The sequence below is a fragment of the Schistocerca cancellata genome, chromosome 2 (assembly GCF_023864275.1).
Source record: "Schistocerca cancellata isolate TAMUIC-IGC-003103 chromosome 2, iqSchCanc2.1, whole genome shotgun sequence".
Classification (NCBI taxonomy): domain Eukaryota; kingdom Metazoa; phylum Arthropoda; class Insecta; order Orthoptera; family Acrididae; genus Schistocerca; species Schistocerca cancellata.
Genome location: NC_064627.1, coordinates 692,918,281 through 692,929,685, shown reverse-complemented (window position 1 = coordinate 692,929,685; position 11,405 = coordinate 692,918,281). Strand labels below are relative to the sequence as shown.

The 11,405-nt window shown below is 40.0% G+C and overlaps 1 protein-coding gene across 1 annotated transcript in view; it reads right to left on the bottom strand.

The window, feature by feature from the left end:
* LOC126162459 (synaptogyrin) overlaps positions 1-11,405 on the bottom strand; it is a 59,301-nt gene that overhangs the window by 20,873 nt on the left and 27,023 nt on the right. The window lies entirely within an intron of this gene.

The window sequence follows — 11,405 nt, the reverse complement described above, 5'->3', positions numbered from 1 at the left end:
TCAATCATGCACTGACTATGCCGCAATACATTTTATCTATACCGATCCACAGTTCACAAGAATTTGGTGTTATAACAAGGAAACAGCTTCAACTTCACAAAGAGAAAACAAGTTTAAAGAAAAGAAAGGAGGCCAACTAGCACTTTGGTTTTTTTATGTCAGCATCTTTAGTGTGACACACACAATAAATCAACAAGCTGTTAAATTATGGTTTTGATAGATACGAACTGTTCTGTTAGGTAAAGAACAAATTCATTTTACAGCTACAATTTAGTGACAACTTACATAATCTGTATAGTAATGAAATTTAGTCACAGTAAGTGTAAGAAGTAATTAAGAAAGTAGAAAACTATCACAAAACTTAACATGTTCAACTATATCCTACCAGTCAGTTATTTTTTCACAGATCCTTTTCTATTTGTATTTTTATTTTGTCAAATGCAGAAAACTTTAATAGTATCCTGAGAAGAAATGTTGACATGATAATGCAACTTTAAAAAAAAAAAATATCATGTTGCTTCTCCCAGGAACTTTTACTAAACCAGCACTTGCTAGCAATATCAAACCAGCAAGGTAAAGAATTATTTTTTCAAAATTAAATTTCACAAGGTGGTAGCATATAACAAGCTGTGCAGATCGCCTTAGCTTTCAATAGAGGAAGCAACAGTGTTTCCTGACAGTTCCAGTCTTGATGTAGACCAACCTAATAGTTAATCACAAATTCACTTTGGTAAAATGTGTACCGTAAGTTTATAACACGATCCATTAAGTAAATTCAAATTCTTGTTACCATTCTCAGAGATGACATGTTCCATGCAGCCCTCCATGATAGTCTATTCTGTATAATTACGAGGGTCATTTTTAAAGTAAGAACCATTAATACATTGTGCCCACGCATCCTGTCATGTGACATTTGTTCATGGTCCCTCATGACGCCACCAATACATTTTATGTCTGTCGTTGGTTGTATGGTTATACTGCTTCGTTTGTCACCACGCTAATCATTACTCACACTGACTGAAGTGTGCTTGTTTATTCGGTTCTTCAATGTGAAACAAGTTCGTCCTGCTGAAATTCACCAGCAGTATGTTTAAGTTCATGGTGTAGATGTAATGAACGACAGAAATATGCGAAAATGGTATAGGCTGTTTAAACAAGGAAGGGCAAATGTTCATGATGAACAATCTGGATGGCCTATTGTCACAAATGAAGAGTTAACCCAAAGATTTGAGGAGGTAATTCGCTAAAACAAGCACCTTACTACTGGCGAGCTGAATCTGAAATTTCCGTAAGTTTCCAGATCCCTAGTTTATCACAGTGTCACTAATAAACTTCCATAATAATAAAGTATGCAAGATGGGTGCCAAAAATGCTGACAGAAGAGCACAAAACAAAGCAAATAGCACATTCTTTTTCCGTTTTGGAGTGCTATAGCAAGGATGGTGACAGGTTCTTGAGTCACATGGGGACTGGTGATGAAACATGGATTGCACACTACACTCCACGGAATGAATGTCAATCCAGTGAGTGGCATCATTCAAACTCCCTGACAAAACTATGAAAATGCAAAAAAGAAACTTCAACACAGAAAATCAATGCCACAGTTTTATGGGACCAGAAAGGCATTCTTCCATTAGACTTTTTGCCAAGAGGAATGACAATGATGAGAGATACTGTGAAACATTATTAACGCATAGGCATACCATTCAAAATTGTCGGCAGAGACTGCTCTCTAGCAGCATCGTTCTGCTCCGTGATAATGCTCAGCCTCACGTTGTGGCAAGAATAAAGACACAACTGGACAAGTTTGAGAATTACTGGTTCATCCACCACGCAGTCTTGACTTATCAGACTCATCTCTTCCAAAATTTAAGAAATTTCCACAATTTTACAAATGTTTAAATGTTAATGGATATTAAGTTGGAAATTAAAAAAAAAAAAAATGCATATTTCAGTTTGTGACAATTTATATTCATAAATTTTCTCTTACTCCATTACACACCGGTTCTAACTTTAAAAATGATCCTCTATCTTAGTCTCTGATTGCTAAAACTGACATTCAATTTAACTTCATTGCTACATTTCAGCTTTTATCTTTATTTACAATTTTTACCTCCATATTTCTTTACAATATTAAATTAACTACTCCTTGGTGCCCTAGAATGTGACCTGTCAATCTTTCCCTTAATCAAATTTTATCATACAACTCTTCTCTTTCATTCAGTACTTCAGCACTAATTATGGAAACTGCTCATCAAATATTCAATCTTCTGTAGCACTACAATTTCAAAAACTTCAATTCTCTTGCTTGCACTAGTTACTGCCAATATTGCATGTCTATATACGAGGGCCGTTCAGAAAGTAACCTCCGGTTGATTTAAAAAAAAATACACCAAGTTAAATAAAAATATTTTAATATATACATCTTACAACTACATCTTTGCACTATTTTTCTACATAGTCTCCATAGCGATTGAGGCACTTATCGTATCTCTTCACAAGCTTTGAAATTCCTTCTGCATAAAAATCACCCGCTTGTGCCTGGAGCCAGCCTGTGACCGCATTTTTGAGCTCTTCGTCGTCATCAAACCGCTGTGACCCGAGCCATTTCTTCAAATGCATGAAGAGGTGATAATCACTTGGCGCCAGGTCTGGGCTGTAAGGTGGATGGTTGATAACGTCCCACTTGAAGGACTCAAGAAGGGCCGTTTTTCTGCAAGCAGAGTGAGGACGGGCGTTATCGTGCAAAACGATACCAGAAGTCAGCATACCACGGCATTTGTTCTGTATAGCCCGTCTTAACCTTTTTATTGTTTCACAGTACACGTCTTGATTAATGGTCGTACCACGTTCCATGAATTCAACCAACAACAACCCTTTGGCATCCCAAAACACCGTTGCCATCAGTTTTCTGGCAGAAAAATCTTGCGAGGCTTTTCTTGGTTTGGTAGGCGAATTTGAATGTACCCACATCTTTGATTGTTCTTTTGTCTCAGGGTTCACGTACTTAATCCAGGTTTTGTCACCGGTCACGATTCTGTTTAACAATGGTTCTCCTTCGTCCTCATAACGTGACAGAAAGTCTAATGCAGAGGCCATTCTTTGAGTTTTGTGGTGGTCGGTAAGAATTTTGGGCACCCATCATGCACAGAACTTGCGGTAACCCAATCTTGCTGTCACTATCTCGTACAAGAGAGTCTTAGAAATCTGTGGAAAACCAGTAGACAACTCCGACATTGAGAAACGTCGATTTTCACGAACTTTTGCATCAACTGTCTGAACGAGTTCGTCAGTCACCAATGATGGTCTACCACTCCTCTCTTTATCATGAACGTTTTCTCGTCCACTTTTAAATAAACGTACCCATTCACGGACAACTCCTTCACTCATAACTCTTGGTCCGTACACGGCACAAAGCTCACAATGAATAGCTGCTGCAGAATATCCTTTGGCTGTAAAAAACCTTATGACAGCACGCACTTCACATTTGGCGGGGTTTTCTATTGCAGCACACATTTCAAACTGCCACAAAAACTAAACTAGCGCAGGTACGACGTTCACTCGACCACGGCTTGATGCCGACTGACCTGTTGAGTGCGTGAACGCACAGATGGCGTCGCTACTCCCCCCACAACCCGCACTGTGACCGATCGGAGGTTACTTTCTGAACCGCCCTCGTATAACTACTCTGCAGGCCAACTCTTTCACAAAGATGTTAAATTTTTTCCTTTAGAAAAGTAGTAGTAGTAGTAGTAGTAGTAGTAGTAGTAGTAGTAGTAGTAGTAGTAGTAGTCGTCGTCGTCGTCGTCGTCGTCGTCGTCGTCGTCGTCGTCGTCTATCTACTTTATATCCTTTATTGCTGCCATCAGCAAAATCTTTCTTCTACTTTTAGCATTATAGTTCCTAACCTAATCCCTCAGTCATCTGACAAATTAATCTAAGTACAATTTACTACCTTTATTTGCTTTTACTGATGTTCATCTTCTATCAGAATTATAAAATATTAGTTTGTTTATATTTGTAATCCTTTCTCATCATTAAAAGTAAGTTCTATGTGAAATTAACCCATGGTCTCATCCTCAACATTTCACATCTTTATAATATTTTTAAGTATTGTTTTGCTTGTATGAATTATTCCAAATTAATTTCTTTTACGGCCATCACCCCCAAAAACTATGCTACTCACAGAGCTGAAATTTGCACCATTTTACTCAATTTCTTGTAATCTTTAAAATCATGTGCTACTTGGCCATATTAATACAGATGCAAATTTTTCCACAACATTTTTTTTAATTCATAAAATTTTCAATGATAATTTCATTTTGAAAGGGAAAAATGTCAAACAATGTTTTTTAAAGTGTGTGCCAAATTTTATGATGTGTTCTAATGGGAACCTACTACAATGAATTTTATTTTAGTGCTGAGTGCAGTACCCATCATATAGTCTGTAGGACTTTGTAATGGAATACTTAAAAAGCAAACAATAAATAAGTGACTAGTATTAGAACACTATTTAAATTTAAATAGAATTTGTCTTCCCCATGTTCAACATACATCAACACAGGCCCAACATGGACTATAAATAACTCACTAGAAGTCTGTAAAACTTTTTTGGATTTCATAAAATTATTTTTATTTTTTTACAGAAATTTAAGTAGCTGTGCTTTACAGATTTAGATGCAATGGAAACAAGTACCACAGTTAAAATTGTCTGTTAGTTCAGGGTTACAAGTAAATTGGGTATTTGCTTTTAACAGTCACACTTATACAGGGCATTTCAAAAATGACCGGTATATTTGAAACGGCAATAAAAACTAAACGAGCAGCGATAGAAATACACCGTTTGTTGCAATATGCTTGGGACAACAGTACATTTTCAGGCGGACAAACTTTCGAAATTACAGTAGTTACAATTTTCAACAACAGATGGCGCTGCAAGTGATGTGAAAGATATAGAAGACAACGCAGTCTGTGGGTGCGCCATTCTGTACGTCGTCTTTTCTGCTGTAAGCGTGTGCTGTTCACAACGTGTAAGTGTGCTGTGGCCAACATGGTTTATTCCTTAGAACAGAGGATTTTTCTGGTGTTGGAATTCCACCGCCTAGAACACAGTGTTGTTGCAACAAGACGAAGTTTTCAACAGAGGTTTAATGTAACCAAAGGACCGAAAAACGATACAATAAAGGATCTGTTTGAAAAATTTCAACGGACTGGGAACGTGACGGATGAACGTGCTGGAAAGGTAGGGCGGCCGCGTACAGCAACCACAGAGGGCAACGCGCAGCTAGTGCAGCAGGTGATCCAACAGCGGCCTCGGGTTTCCGTTCGCCGTGTTGCAGCTGCGGTCCAAATGACGCCAACGTCCACGTATCGTCTCATGCGCCAGAGTTTACACCTCTATCCATACAAAATTCAAACGCGGCAACCCCTCAGCGCCGCTACCATTGCTGCACGAGAGACATTCGCTAACGATATAGTGCACAGGATTGATGACGGCGATATGCATGTGGGCAGCATTTGGTTTACTGACGAAGCTTATTTTTACCTGCACGGCTTCGTCAATAAACAGAACTGGCGCATATGGGGAACCGAAAAGTCCCATGTTGCAGTCCCATCGTCCCTGCATCCTCAAAAAGTACTGGTCTGGGCCGCCATTTCTTCCAAAGGAATCATTGGCCCATTTTTCAGATCCGAAACGATTACTGCATCACGCTATCTGGACATTCTTCGTGAATTTGTGGCGGTACAAACTGCCTTAGACGACACTGCGAACACCTCGTGGTTTATGCAAGATGGTGCCCAGCCACATCGCAAGGCCGACGTCTTTAATTTCCTGAATGAATATTTCGATGATCGTGTGATTGCTTTGGGCTATCCGAAACATACAGGAGGCGGCGTGGATTGGCCTCCCTATTCGCCAGACATGAACCCCTGTGACTTCTTTCTGTGGGGACACTTGAAAGACCAGGTGTACCGCCAGAATCCAGAAACAATTTAACAGCTGAAGCAGTACATCTCATCTGCATGTGAAGCCATTCCGCCAGACACGTTGTCAAAGGTTTCGGGTAATTTCATTCAGAGACTACGCCATATTATTGCTACGCATGGTGGATATGTGGAAAATATCGTACTATAGAGTTTCCCAGACCGCAGCACCATCTGTTGTTGACAATTGTAGCTACTGTAATTTCGAAAGTTTGTCTGCCTGAAAATGTACTGTTGTCCCAAGCATATTGCAACAAACGGTGTATTTCTATCGCTGCTCGTTTAGTTTGTATTGCCGTTTCAAATATACCAGTCATTTTTGAAACACCTTGTAAAACCATGTAAGAGCTACATGCAAAGGCACTGTAACATGGTTCCTCTGCAGTGAGTGAGTGAGTGAGTGAGTGAGACACTTCCAGTACAGTTTGGCAACACTGCTTTACGACCATGACTCGTGCACCATCCAATCACACAAGCATTGTTAAATGTAGGAACCAGACGCAATTTTTATTGTTACTTGTCACAGTTGTGTGCTCTTGGTGCTGCATTAGTTCACTTGTTACTGGAATGAGTGTTTTGGCTTTTTTAAACGAAATGCCCCATACCTGCAGTAACAAACATGATAACTTTTGCTGCATACATGCAGTTATTTATGGTTCACATAGACAACAATGAAGTAAAGCACTGAAACAATCTTACCCCCTTCTATTTTGGGTATCGAGTTGGAGCTGCTATATGTTAATCTACACTGAATTATTGGTGTTTAGTAAAAGCACCTCCATTGAAGTTTGTCTGCCTGCTATTTAGTGCAAACCCATAAATCATAGGTCCGATTGCTATTTTTGTATGGCACCTCCACTGAGAAAACAAGTCATACCGGGAGGAAAGAGGAAGAGATATGTTCAATCAAATGTTTGGCTGTCAAGAGAGTAACACGCGTTGCCTGTAATGACTACTGTAGTCTACTACTGTCAAATCAGCTTTCGCAGAATCCAAAGAAAATTCTGATTATATGTAAAGGCTGTTAGTGTCCAGCCCCTAGCAAATGAGACAGGAACTAAAATCGACGGCAGCAAAACAAAAGCTGAAATGTTTAACACCATTTTCAAACGTTCCTTTACAAAGGAAAGCTCAGGAAAATTGCCCCAATTTAATCCCTGTACCACTGAAAAGATGAATGAAATAAGTACTAGTCTCAGTGGTATTGATAAACAGCCGACATCATTACAACGAACAAAGCTCCTGGCCCTGATGGAATGCCTTTCAGGTTCTACAGTGAATTTGCAGCTGAATTAGACCCTCTTCTAACTATAATCTATGGCAGATCACTAAAAATCCCATGCTCAGTTCTCAGGAAACTGGTACAGGTCACACCTGTACCAGAAAGTTAATAGAAATGATCCACAAAACTAACGTCCAATATCCCTTACATCGATTTGTTGCAGAATCTTAGGACATATTCTGAACTCAAACATAATAAGGTATCTTGAACAGAATGATAACCAGGATAGACTTCAAAAACGTCTATCATGAGAAACACAACTCTCACTTTTCTCACATGATGTACTGGAAGTTTTGGATTACAACAGGTTCAGTGCTTCTCGATTTCCAAAAAGCATGACTCTGTACCACATCTACAATTATTGTCAAAACTATAATCATATGGGGTATGAAGTGAAAAAAATTACAAGTGCCACACATGCAGCAGATGGGGGTTAAAGTAGACACTAATTTCTAATTTTTTTGTGCATGCACACACACACACACACACACACACACACACACACACACACACACACACACACACACACATTAGAAATTAGTGTCTACTTTAACCCCATCTGCTGCATGTGTGGTACTTATTGTAACATGACAAAACTTTTCTTGGGAAATGGGAGAATCTAAAAATAAAGGGACTTTGTGGACAAACTCGTTCATGGTCATTGCCTGCAAAATGACCCTGAAGATTTGCTTCCTTTAGTCTCACTCAGTCCTCAATGTGTTCCTAGATAAATGTGGTGCACAGTGAAAAGCCACCTAGGGTTTCCATTGGGACATTTCTCTCATGGAACAGCAGTAAAGAGCATGACGGGCTACTGCTATAGATGCTCCGGACACCACCCCCAAGAGGACAACAAAGAAACAGTACAAATAAATTAGGGAAGTTTAATAATGTATATAACTTATTTATTATGGTAGAAATATAAGTGAAATGTAAAGTCTTCAGTTCAGTGCATCAAAATCTATGAAAAGTATCTACTTTAGTTTCAGCAAAAAAAGCGCTGGCAGGTCGATAGACACACAAACATACACACAAAATCTAGCTTTCGCAACCAATGGTTGCCTCGTCAGGAAAGAGGGAAGGAGAGGGAAAGACAAAAGGATTTGGGTTTTAAGGGAGAGGGTAAGGAGTCATTCCAATCCCGGGAGCGGAAAGACTTACCTTAGGGGGAAAAAAGGACAGGTATACACTCGCACCCACACACACATATCCATCCTCATATACACAGACACAAGCAGACATTTGTAAAGGCATGTCTGCTTGTGTCTGTGTATATGAGGATGGATATGTGTGTGTGTGTGTGTGTGTGTGTGTGTGTGTGTGTGTGTGTGTGTGTGTGTGCGCGCGCGCGCGCGCGAGCGTATACCTGTCCTTTCTTCCCCCTAAGGTAAGTCTTTCCGCTCCCGGGATTGGAATGACTCCTTACCCTCTCCCTTAAAACCTAAATCCTTTTGTCTTTCCCTCTCCTTCCCTCTTTCCTGACGAGGCAACCATTGGTTGCGAAAGCTAGATTTTGTGTGTATGTTAGGTATATGTGTGGATGGATATGTGTGTGTGTGCGCGCGCGCGCGCGCGGCGCTGCGCTGCGCGCGCGAGTGTATACCCGTCCTTTTTTTCCCCCTAAGGTAAGTCTTTCCGCTCCCGGGACTGGAATGACTCCTTACCCTCTCCCTTAAAACCCACATCCTTTCGTCTTTCCCTCTCCTTCCCTCTTTCCTGATGAGGCAACAGTTTGTTGCGAAAGCTTGAATTTTGTGTGTATGTTTGTGTTCGTTTGTGTGTCTGTCGACCTGCCAGCACTTTCATTTGGTAAGTCACATCATCTTTGTTTTTAGATATATATATATATAAAGAAAGATGATGAGACTTACCAAACAAAATCGCTGGCAGGTCGATAGACACACAAACAAACACACAAAATTCTAGCTTTCGCAACCAACGCCTGCCTCGTCAGGAAAGAGGGATCAAGGCTTCACAATCATCTAGTTTGTCTTCAGTTTCCTTTAACCCCTTAACAAGCCATGCTTCTGGACCGTAGTTGAGTTTCATATGAAGGACACAGATGATAAGTCGCATTTTTGATAAAGGGTCATAATCCTCAATTTCATATGTTATGTCTGACGCGGAATGAAGCAAACGACATCTCTAAGTAGCATTTTACTATTTTTTTTTCCCAATGGTGCGCACTTTATGCACAGGTGTAAAAATATATATACCAAGCCTACTAGGCTTTATCTCACTAATCAGTGCTCAGCCTCACTATCAGTCTGTTTGCTTCACCCCTGCATGTGATCGACACCTGTACTCAACACACCACCTCCTCCCCTTTAGATCACATCTTCCCACCTCTTCCCCTCTCTTTGCCCATTTCCTCCACCTCCTCTCTTTCCAATTGCCCCACTATCCCTCTACACCTTCCACCTGCCTCATTCATCTCCTGCTCCTTCCTTTTCTCCATTCATTTCCTCCTCCTCCTCCCCCCCCTCACTTTGTCAATCCATTGTCTATCCACCACAACCTGTCCCCAGATATGCTGATCATATGTAGCCCCTGCAATACATTTCAATGAAGTAGGCCAGTATTACTCCTGAAACATGCTTGTCAGGCAGGGCAGCCTACATGTTTGGATCTGGAAAATCATTTCTTACTTTTGACATGGCTGCCCTGTGAAGCTGGTTCATTTGTCAGGTCAATACCGTTCCCACACACAACATGCTTTTCGTGCGATGCAGCCTAAACGCCAGGAACTGGAAAGAGACTTGTTGCTCATACCTCTATACCTACTGGAGCGAGAAGGTTACAGACCCCACTGTGCTCATACTCGTTAGACCTAAGGTTTCTGCACAACATTTGGTTGAATGTATTGACAGAGACAGCAAAACACTAAGAATAAACAGCAATCCAGCAGTGACTCAGTAGCACCGCACACTTGGTGGTAACAGTCAACACAAGCCAGGGCATTACTGTTGCTGATTGAGTGCAGGTTACTCATTGAGTTTTACCATCCCTGTTAACACATAGCAATAAAACTTATCAGACTAGACTAATCTAGGACTGATTTAAGGGACTCCGGAAAGGCTCAAAATCATGAAAAGTTCAATTTTTTACTTTTTTGCATTTTCTGAATCTGCAGACTATTACCTTTTAATAGATGTATAATTTATTCAATTCCGAGGACTACAACTATTTTTAAATTTTTTTTTGAAATGTGTTCTACATGGGCGTGACCCACTGTGGCGCTGTTAAACTGCTATCAAATGGTGTTATTATTAACGTCCGTGTTCATCAGGTACATTTTAGTGATGTGAGATAAAGTATGTGTTGTGGCTAACCTGTGATGGTTCAATATATATCGCTGGTGTGATTGTCGATTGTTTCATGTTTATTTACTCTGTCGTTATCTCGAAAATATTCTTAATTAATTCTGTTTCTTGAGTCTCTGTTTTGTTGAAGTATAATAATGAGTAAAAGTAAAGTTATTAGAAATCCTCTGAAGGCTTTTAAGAAAAGGAGAAATGTTGGAAAGCCAAAGGTATGTGTTATTACTGTAAACAATAAAGACAATAACCAAGTGAGTGAACCTAACCTCTCAAGTACACCTGCCCATAGCAGTCAAAGTGGGAAAGAAAATACTTCACAGAAGAAGCTTGGTTCAATGAGTGAAAACTATGAATGTTTTATGGGCGAATCGGATGTGAGTGAAATATTTGATATGTCGGTTCTCAAAGGAATTTTTTCAAACTGTGTAAGATGTATTCATTGTAGTGAAGTTGGTCTGGAACTCTCCATAATAAAGCACGTAGGACTTGCTAGTGAAATACAACTGAAATGTGATAAGTGTTCATACATGACCACCTTTTGGAAGAGTGTTGCAGTAACTGCAACTGAAGAAAATGGTAGCAAAATCTACGAACACAACATTAGATTTGTTTATTCCCTGCGTTCAGTTGGTAAGGGTGCTACTGCAGGTGCAATTTTCTGTGGCATCATGAATCTTCCAAATCCCCCAACCAAGTTTACGACCTATAATAAATTAATAGGTTCTAAAGTAGAAGACGTCTGTATAGAATCTATGAAGAACGCTGTGGAAGAGGCAGTAATGGAAACTAATGGTAACAGAGATTTGACTGCAGCGTTC